Source organism: Dipodomys ordii, unplaced genomic scaffold (assembly GCF_000151885.1).
Source record: "Dipodomys ordii isolate 6190 unplaced genomic scaffold, Dord_2.0 Scaffold119, whole genome shotgun sequence".
In the NCBI taxonomy this organism is placed as follows: Eukaryota; Metazoa; Chordata; class Mammalia; order Rodentia; family Heteromyidae; genus Dipodomys; species Dipodomys ordii.
Genome location: NW_012267335.1, coordinates 3,143,353 through 3,165,373, shown reverse-complemented (window position 1 = coordinate 3,165,373; position 22,021 = coordinate 3,143,353).

The window sequence follows — 22,021 nt, the reverse complement described above, 5'->3', positions numbered from 1 at the left end:
TCACTCTACCACTTGAGTCACAGCTCCACTTCTGGCTTTTAAAAATTTTGTTTTCTAATGGTTAATTGGAGAGGAGTCCCATGAATTTTCCTGCCTGGGCAGGTTTTGAACTGTGATCCTCAGATCCTAGGTTACTGAGATGGCTGGAATTATTGATCTCCTGAGTTGTTTTAAACCCTAAACCACCATATACAAAAACTAGTGCAGCTGTATGGCTTTCATTTACTTTTTCAGTCTCTGTGGCTTCTGAGGGAATGCTTTTTGTCTGACTGTGGTGTTACCTGCTACTTCATTTTGAGATTCTGCAGCAGAATAGCTGTGTTTCTTCATCTTCTAGGCTGCGTCGGCTTGGTTTACTGCACAGACAATCGCCACTGTGGTTTTTGCTGTCATCTCTTCTGCACATGTGTCTTACCCTGGGAACATTCTCTTCTCCAACACAATTCAATTGGCTGTGTTACAATCCTTTGTTAATTCACTCTTGCTAGTAATGGGAACTAATGGCATACGCGGTTTTGATAAATTACTAAAGACCTTGCATCTATTCCTGTAGCAAGTCCAGGTCCTGAAGCAACAAGGAAAGACTGGCACAAGCACTGCTCTGGAAAGCTTTGATTCTGCAAGAACGCTCGATAAAATGGTGCCTCGTCCTTCCAGTCTCCTGCAAGACATCCTGGCCTTATGGATTTAATTTTCTGCACCGTGGTCATAGAGCATACAGTAAGATAGAGCAGTGCCAAGGAAAGAAAATGAAGTGATGATTTTTCACCATGCTGCCAATGAAAATCTTACACTGACCGCGTCTAGCTTTCTTCGTTGAGTCTTTGAACACGGCTGTGGAATATGGATTTAATAAAAAGTGCCCTATGACACAATTCTGTTTTAGTCCATTGCTAATGAGGAATGAATTGGCCATGATGATGTCAACGGTGACACCACTGAACAAACCTTTGCTAAGTAGCTGGAGATTTTCACGAACACCAGTTAGAAAGCCAAGCTTTTAAGGAAGTTGCCAACATCATACTCTTAAATGCTGTGTGAACACGGGCACTTCCTGTACTTTTGTGTCGGTCAAGGTCACATCCAAATCCATTACTCAGGAGAAAGCTGCCTTGCGGATTTAGAAGCTGGGCGCCGGCTTCTGATCGGAATACCACCAAGGAAGAATCCAGAGGACGTCATCAGAAATGGCTGGGTGTGATGGTACATGCTTGTAATCCCAGCTACTTGGGAGGCTGAGATTAGAAGAACTGTCATTCTGAGTCAGCTAAGGAAGGGGGACTAATTCAGCCAGATTTCAACAACAACAAAAAGCCAGGCTTGAACCCACTTTATCCCGTATGTCTGTCATGTCCACTGAGGCAGGAGGCCGAAGGGGAAGGCTAGAGTCTGAGGCCAGTTTATGCAAGATGAGATCTTCACTGAAAATAAGTAAAAGTTAAAATGGCTGTGGGTGTGGCTCAGGGTGTTGTCTGCTTAGCAAGCATGATATCCTGAGTTCCACTACTAAATAAAAAAAGGGGGTAGCGTGTGCTTCTCCATACATTATGGAAAAACTCATTCAGAACTCTAACTCAGTCTTACACCAAAGGCTTAATGGATATTATACGTGTTTAGAGCTGAGCACATATGAAACATCTTTTAGTAGTATTTCCTGCTAGAGTTCTAGTTATTGTCATTCATCACACAATGTCTCAGTATATATCTTGTATCTTAGGGTTCAGGGACTTATCATTTTTCTTAGATCTACTTCAAGAAACCAATTTCTAAAGGTATGCTTAAACCCAGGTACTTGGAAATATAAGCTCTATAAGGGAAAAATGTGTTTGGAGCATCCGGGATTTTGATCCTTCTCAGTCTCAGCCCCCTACACAGGTAGACTCACAGGGATGAGTCACAGGCGCTCTGTTTCCCTCCTCTATCCCTAAACCATCCTTTTTACATTACTGGTGAAATGTTGTTGTGAAATAGTTTCTATTGATTTCATATTTTTCATTAATTTCTGGGATAATCATGCTTGTTTAACTACCTTCAAAGTTTTGTTTGTTTTTCTTTGGTCCATCGTGGGGCTTGAACTCTGGGCCTGGGCGCTGTCCCTCAGCTCTTCACCTCAAGGTGAGTGCTCTACCACTTGAGCTACAGCGCCACTTCTAGTTTTCTGAGTGGTTTATTGGAGATAAGAGTCTCACAGACTTTCCTGCCCGGGCTGGCTTTGAACCATGATCCTCAGATCTCAGCCTCCTGAGTAGATAGGATGACAGACGTGAGCCACTAGCACTCAGCATTTCAAAGATTAAAACAAAAACAAAAACAAACTAATAATTGAAGGTAAGCTAAAAGCATTTCCTTAAAGGGCGTGAGTCATTTCATAAGAAACAACAAGTGCATTCACCAGAGGCTTGTGTGATTCAGCAAGGAAGAAATCCAAGTATCTGAAGCATCGGCCACATGGGGAGATGGAAACGGCCCCCACTAGTGTGTCTACAGCTAGAAGAAAACAGGGCCAAAGCCACCTTGTGAAAGCAGAGGCCTGTCCCATGCGTGTTACTAGGGAAGCTGGAGACACACATTGGGGATTAAGACAAACCAACCAACTTGCTTGAGAGATTTCAATATCACATTTAACTTCAAGTTCTGCCAAAGTGTTCAAACCCAATAGCATCTGCTTTGCATGCTAAATTACCTCAGTATAGTATGTTGAGTTAGATGTTCCTAAGCTAACTTAAAGAAGCAAGCAACTAATATATTTCTATTGCTTTTCAACCAAACAACCAGGCTATAACTTTTTTTCTTTAATCTAATTAAGCCAACCAGAGGATCTTGCCTTTTAGATTAAATGGATCAGTACTTCTGTGAACTCAGTCACAGGGATTTCTTAGTAATAGATGGCTTTTGATCTTATCTCAACTGCTGGTCCTCAGCTACACCTCTCCATTTAAAGTTACTTTCCTGAGAGTGATGTACATTTTGGGCATCTGGGTATATTTGTAGAACTAGTAGTTGTGGTAACAAGACTAAGTTTACATGTCTGTCCACATCAGCACCATGCACTCAAGATGGATTTCAGCTGCCAAAAAGGTCACTTCAAACTACTTGCACAAACCTGTCTTTATGCTCCTGTTTATTATGCTCCCATGTAGAAGATGTCTTAGGCACACTGAGAGAGCACCACCATATATCAACAGCTCTCTGATGGTTCCGAATGTTCTAAACAAGAGCAAGCGTGCACTGAACCTCCCATGTAAACTTTATACAACAGATTCAGCCGAACTGTAATTATTTACAAAATGGTGGCATGAGAAATCTCTGGATTTATATCTTACGTTAAAGTAACTTAGATGGTGTCTGCATAATTCTTGAATTCGCGGTAGGCTTGCAATTTATTTTGCTTTATTTTGGGTTGCACTTGATACAACTCGAAGGCGATTTTTTTCCTTGAAATTTCAAAAGGAAAAAACATGACTCAGATCGGACAAAGTTTTGAAATGTACATGACCTTTAAATCTGGGAAGTCTATACACCAGAAACTTGACCTCTCTCAAACTGGACACAAACTTTTGTGCAGTTGGGTATACAATGGGAAATACATTTTTTTCCTTTCTGCTTTTATGACAGTTTTTTAAAGTTGATTATTTTGGAGAAATAACTGTAGCTCTTAGGCCAACTACATCAGGTGGAATTTAGAACTTCGTGTCCCTTTTTATTTTTTCAGTTTGTTCTGTGTCCAAGGTAGTGAATCTAAGCACAAAGCTCCCTTTGAGGCCCAGGGGACTCCTGTTTGTACTGGCATCCTAGGGTTGCACAAGAAAAAGGGAATAAAGCCTCTGAGAACATGGAAAAATCCAACGTCCATGAAGATTACAATCCTAAAGTTAAAATGATAGAATGACATTAAAGTATCACATATACTTATAGTTGGCTTCACCCCAACATGTAAACTATATCATTGAGAAACCCATAAAATTATGTTTTGTCACTTATTCAATATTCGAATTCCCTTCAAGTTCCTGCCCAAACAGAGGCTTAACAACACGGAGGTCCTGGAAGAGAGAGAGAGAAAAAAAGTAATCTATCTCTCCTATAGCATGTCTTAAAAATAACCTAATGTGTTAGTCATTTCCCGCCTATTCTTGTGTTCCTGAGAAGTTAAAGTTTTTGCACTCCACCCTTCAGAAAAGGATTATTTGATTACTGGAATCCCTGGCTCACATGCTAGAATTACTTTAGGTTATTCTGCTGAGATGTTTCAGTGGGTGTTTAGCCATAAGAGAGAGCATGGATAATCTAATTCAAGTGTTATCTTATTACTGTCAACATGCTTTTCAACCTTGGCTAAATATTGCCTCTAACGCCACTGCAGGAAAGAAAAAGATGATTACCATATCTTCTTCTCACAGTGGGAAAACCGAAAGGAGAACAGTTAGTGAAGTGATGCTCTCAAGGGAACGAAGGCATTAGGACTAGAAATAAAGCTAGAAGCCAACGGGAATGCCTCGCTCCGCAACTAGGCCTAGATTCTGAGTTGCCTGCTGATGAAGCCGAGAGGCCAAAGAATCACTACTATTATATGCATATCATGAACTGGGAATAAGTTAGGTTGGCTCTCCTAGGGACTATTCATAGTCTTAGACACTACAGATGTCATTTACTTATAATGTCAAATAGCTTCTGCTTGTATATTTTTAATTTTTTGGGGGGGTAAATTAGGAGTAAATATAGAAAACAAATCCTGGAAAAATCAGAGAACTCAATTTAATCTTTAAAACCAATTGCATTACTTTCTCTAAATGGACATAATCTGTCTCCCCCCCAAAAAAAAATAAAGTGGAATTTAGCATAAAACCAAAGCCAATGCTAGAAATTATGATACCAAAATACAGAGCTGAGGACTTGGGGGTTTGTGTTGCTCAAAGGATGTATTTTTAAGAGCTTTAGACTTCCCATCTTCTGTGCCTTATTTTAAAATATGAAGTGGAAAGAATAACAGTTGAAACTTAATTGGAAAAGGTAGAAAAAATAGTAGGATAGGTATTTATATTCTTTAAGCTAATTATCTTAAGTATCTTTGAAATTGCCACATTTTATTCATTTTGTAGTTGATTTAACACAAACTATCCTGCCTTGTAAAACTTCTCTTAGAATAAATTTATTTTGAAGATTAGAATGATGTATAAAGATAAGTGCACTTTCATGTCTATCTTAAGTAGAGGTGATGTGTTAAAAGATAATTTTATAGTACATCTTAAAGTTATTAAAGCTCTCCCCAAACTTAGTCTAAACAGGTGTCAAGAAAAATAGGTCACTCTTTACTACTTTGCATAAACTTTATTCTATTGCTTTCTAAAAATGAAAAGTTCATAAATAATGGAAAACAAAGACCATCTCTTTTATATTTATAAGGATAACACCAGGAAAATAGAATAACAACAAGATTCTTAAGTGGAAGTAAATCAATGATGCACATTTTGTAAGCAGTAATTGCCTTTCTGGTCCAAGATAGTGAGCTATACTACAGATTTCCAAGTCTTTTGGACCAACAAAAGTCCTACTGGAGAGACTTCCACATTTTATTTTATGGGACTATTATAGCTTAACTATGCTATGCTCCTCCGGGACTTCTGGGTTGAATGCCTGATTCCCCACTGGTGGTCTATTTGAGAGAGGAAGCATGACCTCTCTGAAGGAAGTGGCCACAGAGCCTGTGGCTTGGAAGGTCATCCCTGATCCCTAGCTTGTTTCTTCTCTTTCTGCGTCCCATCTGTCCAGAGGTAGACTGCTTTTATTCTACATGCTCCTAATCAAGATTTGCTGCCACTGTGGAGCGAACCTTCTGAAAACATGAGTGAAATCAATCTTCCTCCCTTAAATTGTTTATGTCAGGCATTCTGTCACCACATCAGAAAACGAACACAGAAAGCTTTCACAGAAAGATCTGCTGCTTACCCACTGGAAGCGAGGATGGACAAGTACATAGCTAAGGCAAAACGGGATGTGACAACATAATACTTTGAACAGCATTGAGCCTTTTATTTCCTCTGGATATGGAGTTTTGATCAGATCCCTTCACCCTCCTCTGTATCTTCTAGAAGATGGCTGGCTATGGTTTTGTTGTAGGAAGGAAGACAGGAAAGGTGAAAAGCAGAAGGAAAAGGTAGCTGATTCTCCTGCTCAGGCTGCAGACTCCAATCCCCCCAGCTCTGCTAGTGACACTGTCAAGCTGAGGCAGCTCCTCCAAGCTCCAGTTTTAGTAATTTCTTCTCTGAAATTTCCCTGAAACCAGAGAGAGAACACCGGGAAGAGATATGGATGGGATTTCAGCCCCTCTTTTAGGCAGCCATCAGGCAGCTGCAAGGAGAGCAAGACTGAGAGGAGGTTAAGTTCTAAGCAAAGGACAGTCACAGTGCCCGGCACAGGAGCCCAGTCAGCGGGCATCACAGCAGGACAAGAACCATCCACCCCCACTGGCCCAAGGACCAAGCTCTCTGCCTAGGCAGCCAGCACCAGCCACTAGGGATGGCCCTGGTCTTTACTTTCCATGCTAGATACCTTTAGGATATTTAAAAAGCCTTTCCTGAGCCGCTAGGGCTCACAGGACACCTCGTAATGCTGTGAAAACAGCCTGCAAAGCCTTTGATCAGGGTGGAGGCCTGGCTAAACCTACCCCCTGCACTAGTCATGCTTTGGGTGGTATTAAGGGCATTTAATTTGATTGTCAAGTCTTTGTGTTAGGCATGTGATGATGATCCATCCACTTCAAACTGAATTAGCAAGGATGAACTTGCCATGAAGAGGTTTGTGGGCAAAGGCAAGGAGTGGCTTAAGGTGTGTGTGTGTGTGTGTGTGTGTGTGTGTGTGTGTGTGTGTGTGTGTGTGTGTGTGCACGTGCCAGTCCTGGGGTTTGAACTCAGGGGCTGGGCACTGTCTCTCAGCTTGGTGTTCAAGGCTAGTGCTCTACCACTTAAGCCACAATTCCACTTCTGGCTTTTTGGTGACTTACTGATGCAGAGACTCACGGACTTCCCTGCCCTGGCTAGCTTTGCACCTTGACTCCCTCAGATCTCAGCCTCCTGAGGTATGAGCCACAGGAGCCCAGCTTCTGCCTTGTTTCCTTGGTTCAACTTCCTGATTCCTTGGCTCAAAGACAGAGGTGAAAACCATCTCTCCCACAGGAGCGAACGAAACAGAGCTGAGAGTTCTGGCTTCCCAGGCCATCCCTGCCAGTCGCTTGCCACAGTAGTAAGCAAAACCCATCCAAACCACAAAGGGGGATTCAGGGAATGTCATTCAAATATGCATCTTCCAGGTGGAGCTCAGGGCTTACAGAGAGATCGTCTGCAGCACTTGCATGCATTTGCAGGGGGAAAGGCCAACCAGCAAATCCTGTGAGGCCAGATTTTCAGGCCAAAGAAATGACTCCATGCAAGTCCCACCACTGGGCCTCATAAAATGCGCGGGGGACTCCTAAACTCCACATTCAGGGCAGGACTGTCCTTCCCGGCTGTTCCTCAAGGAACCCTGCCAGGGCCTCTGGTGAATTAGTCCCAGTTGCTCAAATATCCAAAACGTCTGGATCTTTTTCTTCTGCAGGTTCTTCTCATGAGCTGGAACGGTGTGGATCTGGAAGGAGCACGCCAGGGACAGTTTTGCAATTTAAATCAGGCCTTGTCGCCTGTATGACCACTGCAGAGCTCTCTGTGTCCGGCATCACCATTACCTCTTGCCCATGTTGTTCTAGCTAATATTGTCTGGTTTTCTGTCATAAGCATGCTGCGATCTGGTGGCCGCCATAGAATTCAACACTGCAGTGTAAAGATTTGCTTTAAAAAAAAAGATTATAGCCCAACGTTTATAACTTCCTGCAAGTGAGTTTAACACCATAGTATCACCAGCATGAACCCCGCACCGTCCACCGGCTCTCCCCAGGCAAACATTTCTTTGCAAGCATTTACGGAGATACTGTAAATTACTTAACTGTAGCCGTGTACTTTCTCTGCCTTAATCTTGATCTGATCCCTGAGGGGCTATTTATTACAGATATATACAACTTGTCATTAGAAGTGAAGTTAATGTAATATGACACAAGTAGCACACATTGTTTAAATGTGTTCCAGAAAGTTAGCAAATTTCCTTCGGTGACTATGTGCATGATCTTCTGCCTGAAAAGCACAAGAAAGGAGTAAGGCTGGGGCCAGGGTGGGGGGCAGTAGAGGTAAAATATTAAACACTGCTCACTGTAGGTGGCCAATTAATACCCTGTATCCAAGCTGGAACAAATCCTTCCACTATATACATAAAGCATATAATCTCTTATCTGCTTAGGCATTATCAAATATTTTAGCAAATCCTAGGAACTTCAAACACCGGTTTAATGGAATGCAGTGCTAAAACATGCAAAGTCAAGAATCAAGTTTTTAAAGAACATAATCTGTTTTAGAAGGTTCTGAGAGAATGACTTTAGAATGCCGTTATAATGCTATCCCACGAGGAAAGAGGCCTGATTGGGCAAAATGATGTTACCCAACGCACAACTTTGCCTTCCCCAAATGAAAGCCATAAGCAGGAAAATCACTTTAATTCTTTAGAAGTTGATTTTGCAGTTACTGGCCCAGTTTTCAACATTTGGTCACCAGATACTATTAATTTGCGAGGGAATTCTAATAGATGGCCACATGATATTAACAGTATAACCCAGCTGGGACAGGAGCCAGTGTTAATTCAACATTGTGGTTTGTATCTCATCATCAAGTTAAATGGAATACAATTAATTAGACCACAAGCACGAGGAGAAAATAATAGCCAACAAAACCAATCAGATAGCTCTGACGGAATTCCAGTTTTCACACAGACATTTTATTTTAAAATGGAATCATCTACAGTCAGCTCTCCCACCCATTTCCCCAGAAAACTGAGATGCACTTTCAGTATCCTTTGTACCTTTTTCCTACACTTGGAGTGGTTCAGATAAAAGATCAGCGAGTGGGTAGACTGAGCGAAATCTCCTTTTGAGAGAAAGGCAGACACAGTGTGATGGTAGAAGGGCAAGCAGCAAGTGCTCACAAAGAGACACACAGGCGGCATGTAGAAAACGGACCTTCTCATGTATGTTACAGCAAATCTGCTGTGATAAATTCGACTTAGAAGCGTAACATTGTATGCTTCTTATGTAAACCAGAATACATAGAGCCAAAAGACTGCTGCAGGCTGAAAAGCAGGGAAAGAAAAAAGAAAAATAGAAAGCACCACCATCATCATCATCATCATCATCACCATCGTCATCATCATCATTATTATTTTGTTGTATTTTGGGGGAGTGGATGGCTTCACAGGGTTTACATAGCTAAAGAAGTCTAGGGCCTGGGAGTGGAGCAAGATAACACTTTCTTGTAATTTTATATAGTAAGCAAAGATTTAGAATATTTACAGACCACCCTGAGTAAGAACGTCACTGGATTCTAGGAGCATGCTCATACTGGAACATTCATCTTAGGAAAAAAAAAAAAAAGAAGTATTCAATGGCCTTCAGGCCATATATGGCTACAAGGAAGGTATGCCTTCGACCTTCAGTGCCGGCAAGAAATTGGAGCACAAAGTCCTTACAGCCTGCTGAAAAGGTTTCTTTCTTTAATTGGTTATCACGACTAACTTCTTAGAAGATCTGGCCAGTGGCTGTACTAAGCAACTAAGGCTTTCCACATTTTAATTTCTGGCAAAAAGCAAAGAGAGAGAGAGAGAGAGAGAGAGAGAGAGAGAGAGAGAGAGAGAGAGGCATAGATTGTTTCTTTGTGACAGTCACAGTGTAGAAGGGGAAAATAAGTGGCCGGCTGTTCACACACTAGCAAATTTTGTCTCTCTGATATGTGGGCACTGCTGCTCACTCCGCGTGGGGCAGATGCAGGGAAGAGGTCTACCTCTGGCATTTTAAACTGTACATAGCTAGACTGGTATACATTCTTTTTGTTTTTGTTTTTTTCTGAAATGCCCAGCATTTCTCCTTATTACAACTGATAGAGGAACATTCCAAGTTTTTCGATCAGTAAGCCCTTCCTTCATTTTTTAAAAAAAATTCTATACAATGTAATTGAAATAACTTACAGAAGTCCACTATTTGTATTCTCGACCTAGCCTTTCACAGAAGTTGCCAGTCACTCTGCATTAGTTAACAGATGCTGCGATGTCTGATCTTAAAGACCTGAGGCCCCCGTGAACGTTTCCCTTTACTTGGATAGCTCCCCTCCCCGCACCCACCTCCACTGGTTATATTCTCTTTGGGAATAAAGGCACTCTATAAGGCTAAGCATTAACTCTTTCATGGTTTTACTTGCTGGCAGTATGATGCAGTTGTAAATAAATGGAAAGACGCTACTTTTTTTTTTTCCTGAAGGAGCTCTCATTCCTACTTCAATATGAATTTAATGGTTCGCTCTTTTCGAACTGTTTAAAATTGCTCAAGGTAATTACCTTTTCTAGCAAGCCAACATCCACAGCCAGAGATTCCAGGCACATTATAAACGCATCGTTTCTACAGGCAGAAACACGTTCCCTGTGACATTGTCTATTTATCTGCAAGTCACAATCTCTTCAGAGTGAAGAATACTAAATCTTTGTTTTAGGATATGAGTTCAATTTGTTTGTGTTGAGTGGAAGATTCTGGGTTTTCTCCTGTGTCCCTTCCTGGATTCCCAAAGTACGGAATATAAATCTTGATTCGAACGATATTACTATTGTGGAGAACGGAGTTTTGTGTAAAAGTGTTCTTAGGAGTTAAGTGCTGAAGCCATTGCCATTCATTAAGTCTGAGGGGTGACAACCCATTTTTTGGGAGCCTTAGCTTTGGCGGTAATTTGAGATCTGCAGGTATTTGTTGTGAGGGTACGGATATATGACTTGCCATTTTCAATTCTGGAAACTGAAATTTAAGGTTAGCTATGTGAGTTTCTTGACCTTTGTCAAGCAAACAAGGTTTTATTTATGTTCATGCAGAAAAGTAGGGATGATGGAGACAGGTGGAGATGGAGATAAGAAACAATACAGACAGAGACAGAAAGGCCAATTTAACCACATAGCTTTACTTTGTGCCTGGCAATTCACTCACCGACTCAAGGAATATTTTGAGTACTCTTAGAGCTGCTAACGTTGCTGTCAGGAGGGAAATGTAACTGAGCTTCACTATTCTTATTCCTGGCTTTGGCTAGCTCACAGGTCTGAGAGCTTTACATGCAGAGGTAAAGATAAACTCTGCTGATAGGCTTTGACTCTCTGCTGGCCTCTTACTTCCTGACTTGCAGCACAAAATTATTTACAAGGAACCAGAAACAGTAAACAAAATAAAAAAGTCCTGAGGCCTGACACCAGTGGCTCCCGCCTGTACTCCTATCTACTCAGGAGGCTGAGATCTGAGGATCACGTTTCCAAGGCAGCCCAGCAGGAAAACCCACGAGACTCTTATCTCCAATTAACTCACAAAAAAGCTGGAAATGGAGCTGTGGCCCAAGCGGTAGAGTGCTAGCCTTGACCGCAGGAGCTCAGGGACAGTACCTAGGCCCTGAGTTTAAGCCCCAGGACCGACACAGAAAAAACAACCAACAAACAAATGAACCAAAAAAAAAATCCTGAGAACATTCAGATTTTTGAATATGTAAAAACTTTTTACATTAAATCTAAAATTTATTCAAAATCAAACTCTACTGATAATCACTCCAGTTTATTAAAAAATCAAAGGTTTTCAAGTAATGCCCCCAAAGGCTTCAACCAGAGGTGGGGTTGGAGTGGAGATGAAGGAAAGACAGGTGAAAAACAAAACAAAACTCCCCTCATCAGGCTGAACTTGGAATTGCTGTGTATCTCAAAGGTCATCATAATATTTGACAATGAAGAGATGACACACATATATATTATACATATGCACTCTAGAATATATACTAATACCAATGTATACTCTATACCTAGCTATACTATATATAGTGCAGTTAGTATCTTATATTACTGAATATATTTAAAACATATTTTATATATTAAATGATTTTTTTAAAGCAAGACCTTATCCAAAAATAACCAGAGGCTGTGGGAAAGATTTGAAAATGTAGCTCAAGAGGCAGACGGCTTGCCTGCCTGCCTAAAGAAATGTGAAGTCCTAAGTTCAAACCCTAGTACCATTAAAAAAGAAAAAAAAAAGAGGTAAGCATATAACAAGGATTTCTTTTAAGAGAAAGTAACTCAGGAGAGAGATGTATCAGTATAAAATCAATTATTCATGTGGATATAAATACAATACATTCTTGTGGGAAAACATGGGTGTACAGAGAAGTATTTCTGAAGTGGTAGCAAGTCAATTCTGGACCAACCGTTGGCTTGTCTGTGTATGTGGAGGTAGAAACATCATTGATACCATAATGGATACATTTCTGGTGCCAGGGTGGGGAAATGTCACTCTTCCTATCTTCCTGTCTTCCACATGGACAATCCCAGGTGATAATAGTATTTGTTTCTGAGCGTTTTCCTGGAAATGGAACCTGGGCCTCTGGAAATTTAACTTAGCTTACTTTGAGGATTTTGTTCAGATTGATCTACCCTCTGTTTCCCTCATTTCTTTTCTACTATCTCTTAAAGAAAAAGGTCATCAAGTAAATGAAAAGTAAATTCTACTATGGAAAGAAAAGCCAAATAATCCCTTAGAAAAGAATTGTCTTAATGAACTGCTAAGCCTAAATTAGACTTCCCAACATAAACTAAAATAAAATATACAGAGCTTGGACTAAACTAATTGCTTTTGCACATATTAAGCAAAAGGTTATCTAGTCTGTCTGCAATCCAAAAGGAAAAAATAAAAAAAGCAAGATTTCCAAACCAAAGGCCAGAAAATACAGCCTTTGAGGGAATGGATAGAGAATCACAATGCTCAAGGTCAGTATCCACTAGAATTTTCCACAAATATATTTTAAATTAAGTATTACAGATTGGTGGAGCCATTTAAAGATCCCTGCCACTGCAGCCATTTGAAAAACATTGGAATTAAAAATAATATATTTGTTACACTATCAAACAAATGTAAGGAATGAAAATGTGTCTGTGGTGGCAATGTATTTTCTTTCTTTGTGCCTCTTCAGGCACTCTCTTCTGTCTCTGAGTAGTGGAATTTCCCTGAAATAGAGCCAAATTAGTATGATCAGACTCCTAATTATATTAGCCTAGACTCCATGTCTTACCTGACTTCTCTTAGTGCTAGCTTACCTGCTCTCCTATTTGTTCCTACAGTGGACTGAGGTCCTCTATGACAAGGCTATAGAAAATCTGCCTTCTGCACATGTCCCTCCTTCCAAGACCATTAACACCCTGCGAGCACCATTTCATCATTCAACCAAGTCTTAAGTTATTGAGTAGGTACTCAATTGTATTTATTGAGTAAGTCATTAAACAGGTAAATAAAATAAATTAAAAAGTAGAAGAGCCAGGCACCAGAGGCTCACAACTGTAATCCTAGCCACTCAAGAGGCTCAGATCTGAGGATTGCAGTTCAAAGCCAGCTCCAGCAGGAAAGGCCGTGAGACTCTTATCTAAGTTATAATTTATGCACACATAAAATGCCATGGTGAAACTCCTTTGTCAATTATACACACTAAACAATGAAAAACTAAAAATAAGTACATTAGACTCAGCGTGACCAGGTGAATTCCTGAGATAGCTGTAACTGTTAGGAGACCTGCTGCCCACATGATTTTCAGTGTGTGTATTACATAAGAGTGTTATGGGGCTTAGCCTAGACCATCCCTTTTGGATAAAGGATCATCTGAGGAAAGAGAGGACAATACGAGGGATACTTTAGCCAGGCACCGGTTGCTCACCTGTCATCCTAGCTACTCAGGAGGCTGAGATCTGAGGATTGCAGTTCAAAGCCAGCCTGGGCAGCAAAGTCCATGAGACTCTTATCTCCAATAAATCACTAGAAAACCAGAAGTGGTGCTGTGGCTCAAGCAGTAGAGTGTTAGCCTTGAGCTGAAGAGCTGAGGGACAGTGCCCAGGCCCAGAGTTCAAGTCCCATGACCAACCAAAAAAAAAAAAAACAGAGGGATACTTTGGACAATTAGAATATACTAAACAAATGAGAAAGTGAATATCAGGAAGGTAAAAAGAGGCTCTTTTGGGAGACAGGTATCAGTGGGAAAGTAGAAGACCAACAGAGCGTGAATGAAGACATGTATGTCAAAGCATTTTATATGCATATATGAAAACAGACCATGAAATTTGTTGAAATTGTTTAATGGAGGTATGAGTTTGTGCAGGATACATTGTAGGTGGTATGAAAATCTCACAAATTCTTGTTATAAAACTAACATGTGCTAATGAAAAATCTCTTAAGATGTGATCATTATGAGTTAGAGACCCAAAGCTTTGCTTTTTTTTTTTGCTGAAGCTTATTTCTATTTAGTCATTAACTCTGCCTCTCTCCTCTCTCTTTTTCTCTGTATATGATTCCTAAAAACTCCATGGTTATTGTTTAATTTAAGAACAGTCTTACTGGGCTCACTGAACATGCTTATCGCTGCCCTTTAAACACGAGCATGAATTTCAGTGAAGTTAATCAGTTGTTTACATATCATTTGCTTCTTGGGTAAACAGAAAATGTCTTTTATTTTCATATTTCTAAGCATAGCATCCAAAAAAGGTCAGGCTATATTGGTTATTTAAAGAATCAATGTCATCGTATTCAGAATTGAATGTTTTTGAAAGTAAAAATCAGTAAAAATTTCAGCATCAATGTCACTCCCTTGTCACTGTGTTTGCTGAGCAAAGTTCTCTTTCTCGAACTACACAATTATAACTATCTAATTACAGCATGACTCATGTTTCTTTAGGTCACTGGATAATGATTTTAGAAATACTTTGGATTTAAAAAAATTAGAGACAGTAAAATGGATCATGGATTTTTCCAAAGTTTTGCTTTATAAATATTTACTGTTGTACAAAAGTCTGTTGTCTTTCTTTAGCCTAGTTGATAATCCCCTGATTAGACCATCTCATACTTAAGGAGCCAAGAAAAAAAATTGTAGAGCCAGCCAAAGGCAAATAGACTGTGCTTTCCTTTTAAATTCTATTTTTTTCAGTAGCTTGTATTTTTGTTTTCTGATAAAATAAATGATCTAGACTAACAAGCTACTCATTGATCTTTGACCTTTTCAGCCACATCAAAAGCATCTAAAAATCCAATTAGTGGAAATATAGAGAAAAGACGATTCCATTATGGCACCCAAGATTAGAACCATTATATTGTATAAAGACTCAAATTATCTAGTGGCTTTCCTTAGGAAAATAGAATGATACTTTAATCACAAAATAGCTATTTATAAGTAGAAATGATTTTGCTCATCTTCATACTTAATACAGTAATTTCCTTAGCATTGTCAACATGCACATAGTTACTAAACCCTCTCGAGTGGCTCTTTAAGGAGAACAGAAACGATTCTGATAAATTACGTCTAGGGATAATCCCTGAGCCCAATTTTAGCCATGAGCTTTAATTGCTTTCTCAAAACAGCTTTGGACCAGACCATTTCAGAAGAGGTAATACATAAAAGATTGAACATTTGCTTATAGTGTCTTTCTTTTCTTTTCTGATAGTGTTGACTATGAACAGGATCACAGAAGAAAGGGGGAAAAATAACAAAGACAGGTAGGACCACAGATCTGATTACAAGTCCTCAGAAATGAAAGCAATAATTTCCTTTACTCAAGGTATTTATAATCAAATTCCTAATAATCAAGTGTTTCAAGAAATCATTCCTTCATTCATTTTTCTGATTTGATTTGAGAACCTGTAATGGGAAGAGCCCTGGGCCATGTATACATTGTAATATACATGAAAAGATACGGCTAATGTCCGTAATTATAATGTTGTCAGAGGGTGTCAGTAGTCTGGTAAATTCATTTATATCTTGTGCTGGGACATTATGTCTCTTTTCTAGCTTAATAAGAAATGTTGGAAACCACTCTGACTTGGGTAGCAGATATTTTTTTTTCTGTAGTTAGAAAACCAATTGATTTCATTCAAAAAGTAACAGCATCTGATTTTATTTCCCTCTGAGCAAGAACATTATCTTTGCACATACAAAAGAGAAGAAAACAAGTGCACAAAAAGAAAAACCCTAGGACAAAACCCTAGATATATTCTAAAATCAATCACAGTGCTATAATCTAAAAAATATGTGGAACTGGTAGACTAAAGTGACCAAGGTCGCTTGTAATGTACAAGAGCAGGTATTGCAAAACTGTATTGGCTTTGATTTTTTTTTCTGAGTAGGAATTTCCAGCCCTTTCCTGAATGCTTTTCCTTTCAAGTACAAGCCGACCACATTCATCAAAACCAGATGCTAGCGCCTCTCTGCTCCGTTTCAGTTATCAATATCAAGTTGGAAAGATGCAAAACTGTTTTTTTTTTTCTTGCGAAAACCTGATCATACCCATGATCCGGTCATATTCACCAGGTTGATGGCTGCCAAAGTCCATGAAGGCCTTTGAAAATGGTAGGCGTGAGGGAGAGGGAAGAAATCGAGGTCATTTAGGCCATAGTCTCCTCTTTAATATTTTAAGTTAAAAATTATGTGTTTAAGCATATGTGTACTGTACATATGTGTACTGTAGCTGAAGTTTCAGGTTTAATCCTGAAAACTGCTGATAATGAGTGACTGGAACAACCCTTCAAACTCTAGCTGGCACTCTGGGCTGGTCCAGGACCAGAATAGTCAGCCAGCAAGAGCACACAGTGTGACCACACTCACAGTATTGAGTGAACAGGGAAATCCCAAAGATCGATTTCTACTGTGACAAGATTAAATGAGCTCACAGAAATCAAACACTGCCATTCACTGCACTGGAAGGAAAAAGAAAACACCAAAACTATATAATGGCCTTAACTGATGTAGACAAAACACAAAATCCAGTCCTCATTCATGACAATTCTATATGCAGCTGCAATAGAATATTTCCAGTCTAATGGAAGCACATGTATAAAATACCTCATATTTATTGAGGCAAGACTAAATGCTCCCTGCGTAAGCTCAAGAACAGCACAGACTATCAACTCCCAGTCCAGCCTCTGCCATTCCAGGGGCTGGAACAGTGACTGGCTAGCAGACAGCCCCATCTGACACAGAGACAGGGCTGTCTCTCTGCCCTCTCCTCAAACAAACCATTTGTAGCAGTCACTTTCTTTTCTTTTTCAATCTTACCTTTCCTGTTTCAGTGTAAAGGGTAAGGACACGATTCTCGCTGTCAGTTTATGAAAGAATCAACACCCTGTCTGCTTGGAATCTAGGAAGATGAATATGCAAATGGATGTTTTCATAAACTGTGTGGCCAGGATCCTTTAGGTAAGACAATAGGAAGAACTTCATCCAGGTGAACACTCAGTGTGTGTGTATGCGTGCAGTGTGTGTGTGTGTGTGTGTGTGTGTGTGTGTGTGTGTGTGTGTGTGTATGCAATGACCATTCAATATGGGGGCATGTGTGTGTTAGCCAGTCAGACCTAGTATCGGGGAAGGGCAGAGGGAACAATGCTGTGTAATGCAAGATATGAAAGAAAGAATGAATGGCATGGATATTAATAAAAGATGGGCATGGGCAGAGGGAAAAGGAGGTGGCAGTCACAAATAAAATAAGCAAAAGACAGGCTCAGGACACATCATAACGCCCAGGCTGCCGGGTAACTGGTGGCTCACGCCTGTAATCTTAGCTACTCAGGAGGCTGAGATCAGAGGATCATGGTTCAAAGCCAGCTTGGGCAGGAAAGTCTGTGAGACTCTTATCTCCAATGAACCACCAGATAACCGAAAGTGGAGCTGTGGCTCAAAGTGGTAGAGCGCTAGCCTTGATCAGAAAAGCTCAGGGACAGTGCCCAGACCCTGAGTTCAAGCCCCACAACTGCCAAAATAAAATTAAAAAAAGACATGGCCTTTGCCAAACCATGAGTTTGGACTTACTTCTGTAAGTGATACTTAAATTACCAAAGTATTCTGAGCAGAAAAATAGTGAAGATTAGATGTGACTTTTAGAGGAGTTTCTGTGGAGGAATTTTGGAGATTAAACAGAGTCCGAAAAGTAAGTAACACCCCATAAAAATAAATAAATGTGAAAAATGAAACACTACCATAGCTCGGTGCAGTAATGCAAAGGTCTACAGCACGCCAGAGGTAGAGGATGTGGACACATCAGTGGATTCTCAAGATCTGGTGCTGTTGATGATGTCTCACGGGAGACAAGGAACGGGCCGATGGCTCAGCTTTGGGACCAGGGTGAAATGTGGTCTGGGTAAGCACAAGGAGAAACATATCTGCAGGTTCCTCTGCTTCCGGAAGATGACTAGGGCAGGTAGATGGACCTGTGTGCTAACCACCGGAAGTGCATGTGGAGGAAGTTGTTTTCTAGGGGGTTTGGTGAGAGTGTGTCACAGGAATCTTGCTTTACTGGATCTGTACAATAGCCAGACAACGGATTCATCCTCACAGGCACTGTGGACGTTGGGAGATAAAGGTCAGATAACAGACCGTCCTGTCTCCTTCAGATGAAAACTATTGACATCATACACCACAACTCAGTGCATCGTCGACGCCACATGTCTGGGAAGATCTTTTGTGTCCTCATCGCTCTGCGACCATCTCTGTACCTTTTGTTGCTGCTCTTGTTGTTGTTGGTTTGAGGGTTTGAACTCCAGGCCTCAGCCTTGCTAGACAGGTTCTCTCCATCAGCTATGTTCCCAGCCCGTTGGGGGCTTTAGTTTACTTGTCAGGTAGGGTCTCATTTTATGCTTGGGGTTAACCATTGATTTTAGTGGTCCTACTTATTCTTCCTGGGTAGCTGTGATTACAGGCATGAGCCTCTTACCCCAGGCCCTGGACCTCACTTTCATATGAGAATATTGAACTGTTTTCTACATTCCTTGTGGGGGGCTGGCCTAGTAATAAAGCCAGCACTCTGTTACATGACACAAAGACACTTCATTACTAGAATGTCCCAGAAGAGTGAGCAAGTATGGCAAGTCATTTCTTCAAAAAGATCCCAAGGCTTCTCAGTTCAAAGATTCTCCTTTGTGGGTTTTGTACTCATTCTTCAAATATTCTGACACCAAGATTTTTGTTTTGTTTTGCTTACGAACTCTCACTACCAAATGGCAAATAAAATATTATCCAGTAAAATCCTCTGAGAGTAGAAATCAGATCCTCAAGGATTCCTTCATTTTCTTCCTAAAATAAAAAACCTAACACTTTGCTTTGTCTAAATGGGATTTTTGGGTACTGAAAACTCAAAGAAAAAAATCACCTGCTCTTCTTGATGAAAAAAATACCAGAGAAAACCTGGAAGGTAATTTCAAATACTTAGCCATGTTGTTTTCGACTTTGTAAGGTTATCTTCACAGAAGCAATGTGAGTGAAAGGAAAGCACTGTTGCTGGAGTTTCTCTTTTGAATATCGATGCTCAAGTGGAATGATGTTGGCCTTGCTGCTTTTACGGCCATGAGGATAGCATTGCCTTTCTACAGTTGTATATACAAGAAAACCAGAACCTCGTTATGGTTTTGCTTTTTCTCCCCATGGGACTTGCCAATGTTCTCAATTTAATTTAAGGCATAAGTGCAATGGGCTGACTTTGGCTGGACATTAAAGTCACATATTCATGAGGATAAAAGAAAAATGTCGTATTGATTTTGATAGCCCGCAAACTATTCGGTTTCAGTTGATAGCTCTCCTTTGTTCAACTCCATTGCATGTTTTAAATTCCCACTATGCATCTTTGTGAATGGGAATTGAAGACTTTTCTGGCCAAATTTTTATATATGGGAAATCTGGGTAGCCTTGAATTTACCCTTATTTGGTGGTGTGAGTCATACTTCGGTGTTATTATCATGAAGATGAGTTAAGTCTGCTATGGCAAAAAGAAAATTGAAAAGTGAGTGTATCAGCAAGTGACAAAATTCTAACTCACTCCTTCTCTCCACTGATAGTCTCTGGAAGGCTGCTAGGGACCAGATTTCTGTAAAAGTTTGTTAGCCTTCCAAACATGTTGGCAGTTTTGGCTTCCACTCAGGTCCTGGCTGGAATGGAATTTGTTTTGCTTTGAAGGTTGCTCCAAGACCTGAGTAAAATGATTTGTATCTGGGTCTGTTTTGCTTCTCAGGTGGTATCAGACTCCCTTGCAGAGACTGCCAGGAATAACCTCTTTGGGGAGGAAAGGGGAAGGGAGGGAAGGAAAAAAAAGGATCAGGAAGAAATAGAGCCTATCAGAGTGACTTCATGGTTCAGAGGTTTGAGAAAGATAGCAGCACCTACTGTAGAGTTTACTTTTAAATAAATTTTCCTTTGAGTACAGAAACACTTGGGTGTTTTTAGTAGTTGTTTGTAGATGACAATTAGTACAATATTAAGGCTGAAATGTGGCAATAAATTTTCCTTTGAGTACAGAAACCCTTGGGTGTTTTTAGTAGTTGTTTGTAGATGACAATTAGTACAATATTAAGGCTGAAATGTGGCTTGATGCGTTCAAAAGAAAAGTATAAAATAAAGTATAAGAGGTAGAGCCTGCCCTGCCTAAGCCGCATCTTCCTAGGCACAGTGGAGCTGATACTCTTCACTTCATTGTGTTTTGGGAAAGGCATCATTCCCTGATAGTATGGGGAAACGCTTATTAAATTGTCGTGATTATTATCGATGAAAACCATTGGCATGATCAGCAGGACTGGATTGTCGTGAACGTTATTAGTACAACAGGAAGGGTTCCCTGCAGGCTGTTTCTTCCCAGCTGCTTTGAGGGAGGAGATTGACTCCAGTCACAGCTGTGGAAAGAAGAGAGCAGCCTATAGAACAGATCGAAATGTGACTCCAAGTCGTCCAAGCTAGAGCACATGGTGTTTGAGGAAGAGTGAGGAATAGTCAACATAACTATCGCAGTTTCCAAAAAAAAAAAAAAAGGACAGGCTTAGAGTGAAAAATCAAAGGAGCTGCTTTTGTAAATGTAGATTTGGAATCCAGAGCCCTGGAGGTCACTGCGGGGCTTACAGGCTTCTTAAAGAAGTCTCAAATAATGCTTGATCACACAAGTATTTGAAGAAATGGAGCAGAGGAAATGAACAGCAATCTGCCAGGAGCTAACGGGCTGTCGTATGGCATCTAAGGACAGATCTAAAATCACCAGGCAACAGATTTCAGTGTCACCAGTGCTGCGAAATCCTAAAAGGTTGTTTTATTTCCTGGTCCACACCCTGATTTCTTCACAAAGCATATTCACTTCATAGGTGCTTAGTAAATGTTTGTGGAATGGATGAATGAAAAACTTATTGAAAGGATCCTGTGTTCTGGTTTGATGTGGCCGTTACTGTTTTGGCAAGTTAAGCCTGGGTACTTTACCGATAATAGTTCTCATGGAAGTAAGGGTGATTTTGTCTGCTTCTACTTTGTACTTCCCATTTCCTCTTTTGTTAAAAATGTCATGGTAAAGGTGATGTACAGAAGGGTTACGGTTACATAAGTAAGGTAATGAGTGCTGTCCCTCCCTCATTTTCTCCTACGTTTTCCCCTCCCACCCCCCCACACCAGGCCCCCCAAGTTGTAAAGTTCATTTCCAACATAGTGTCTAGTGAGTTTCCCATTTCTGCCACAGGCTCACTACTCCTTGTGAGGTGAACAGAGTTCCCCTATTCCTCTCCAGCCCTAACATAGTTAACACTTCCCTTTATAGAACGGCATGTGGTGAGCTTGCTGATAAAATAACTACCTTGGGATTCCACCAGCTAACTCCTGCCAGTGTCAGATGGTTCCGAGATAGAGAGGAATGCTAACACACCCATTGGTTGTGTGGTGACCCAAACTGCTATGTCATAAGCTATACTGCCACCTAACACATAGACCAAACAACTATGCCACCAGTTAGCAAGGTCAGAGGGAAAGGTGGAAAATTATACCTTAGGTGTATGGAAGTATATACAGGAAATAAATCCCAAGTAGTTGTGCCAAAGAACATAGAGGAAGTAATAAGAACGCTC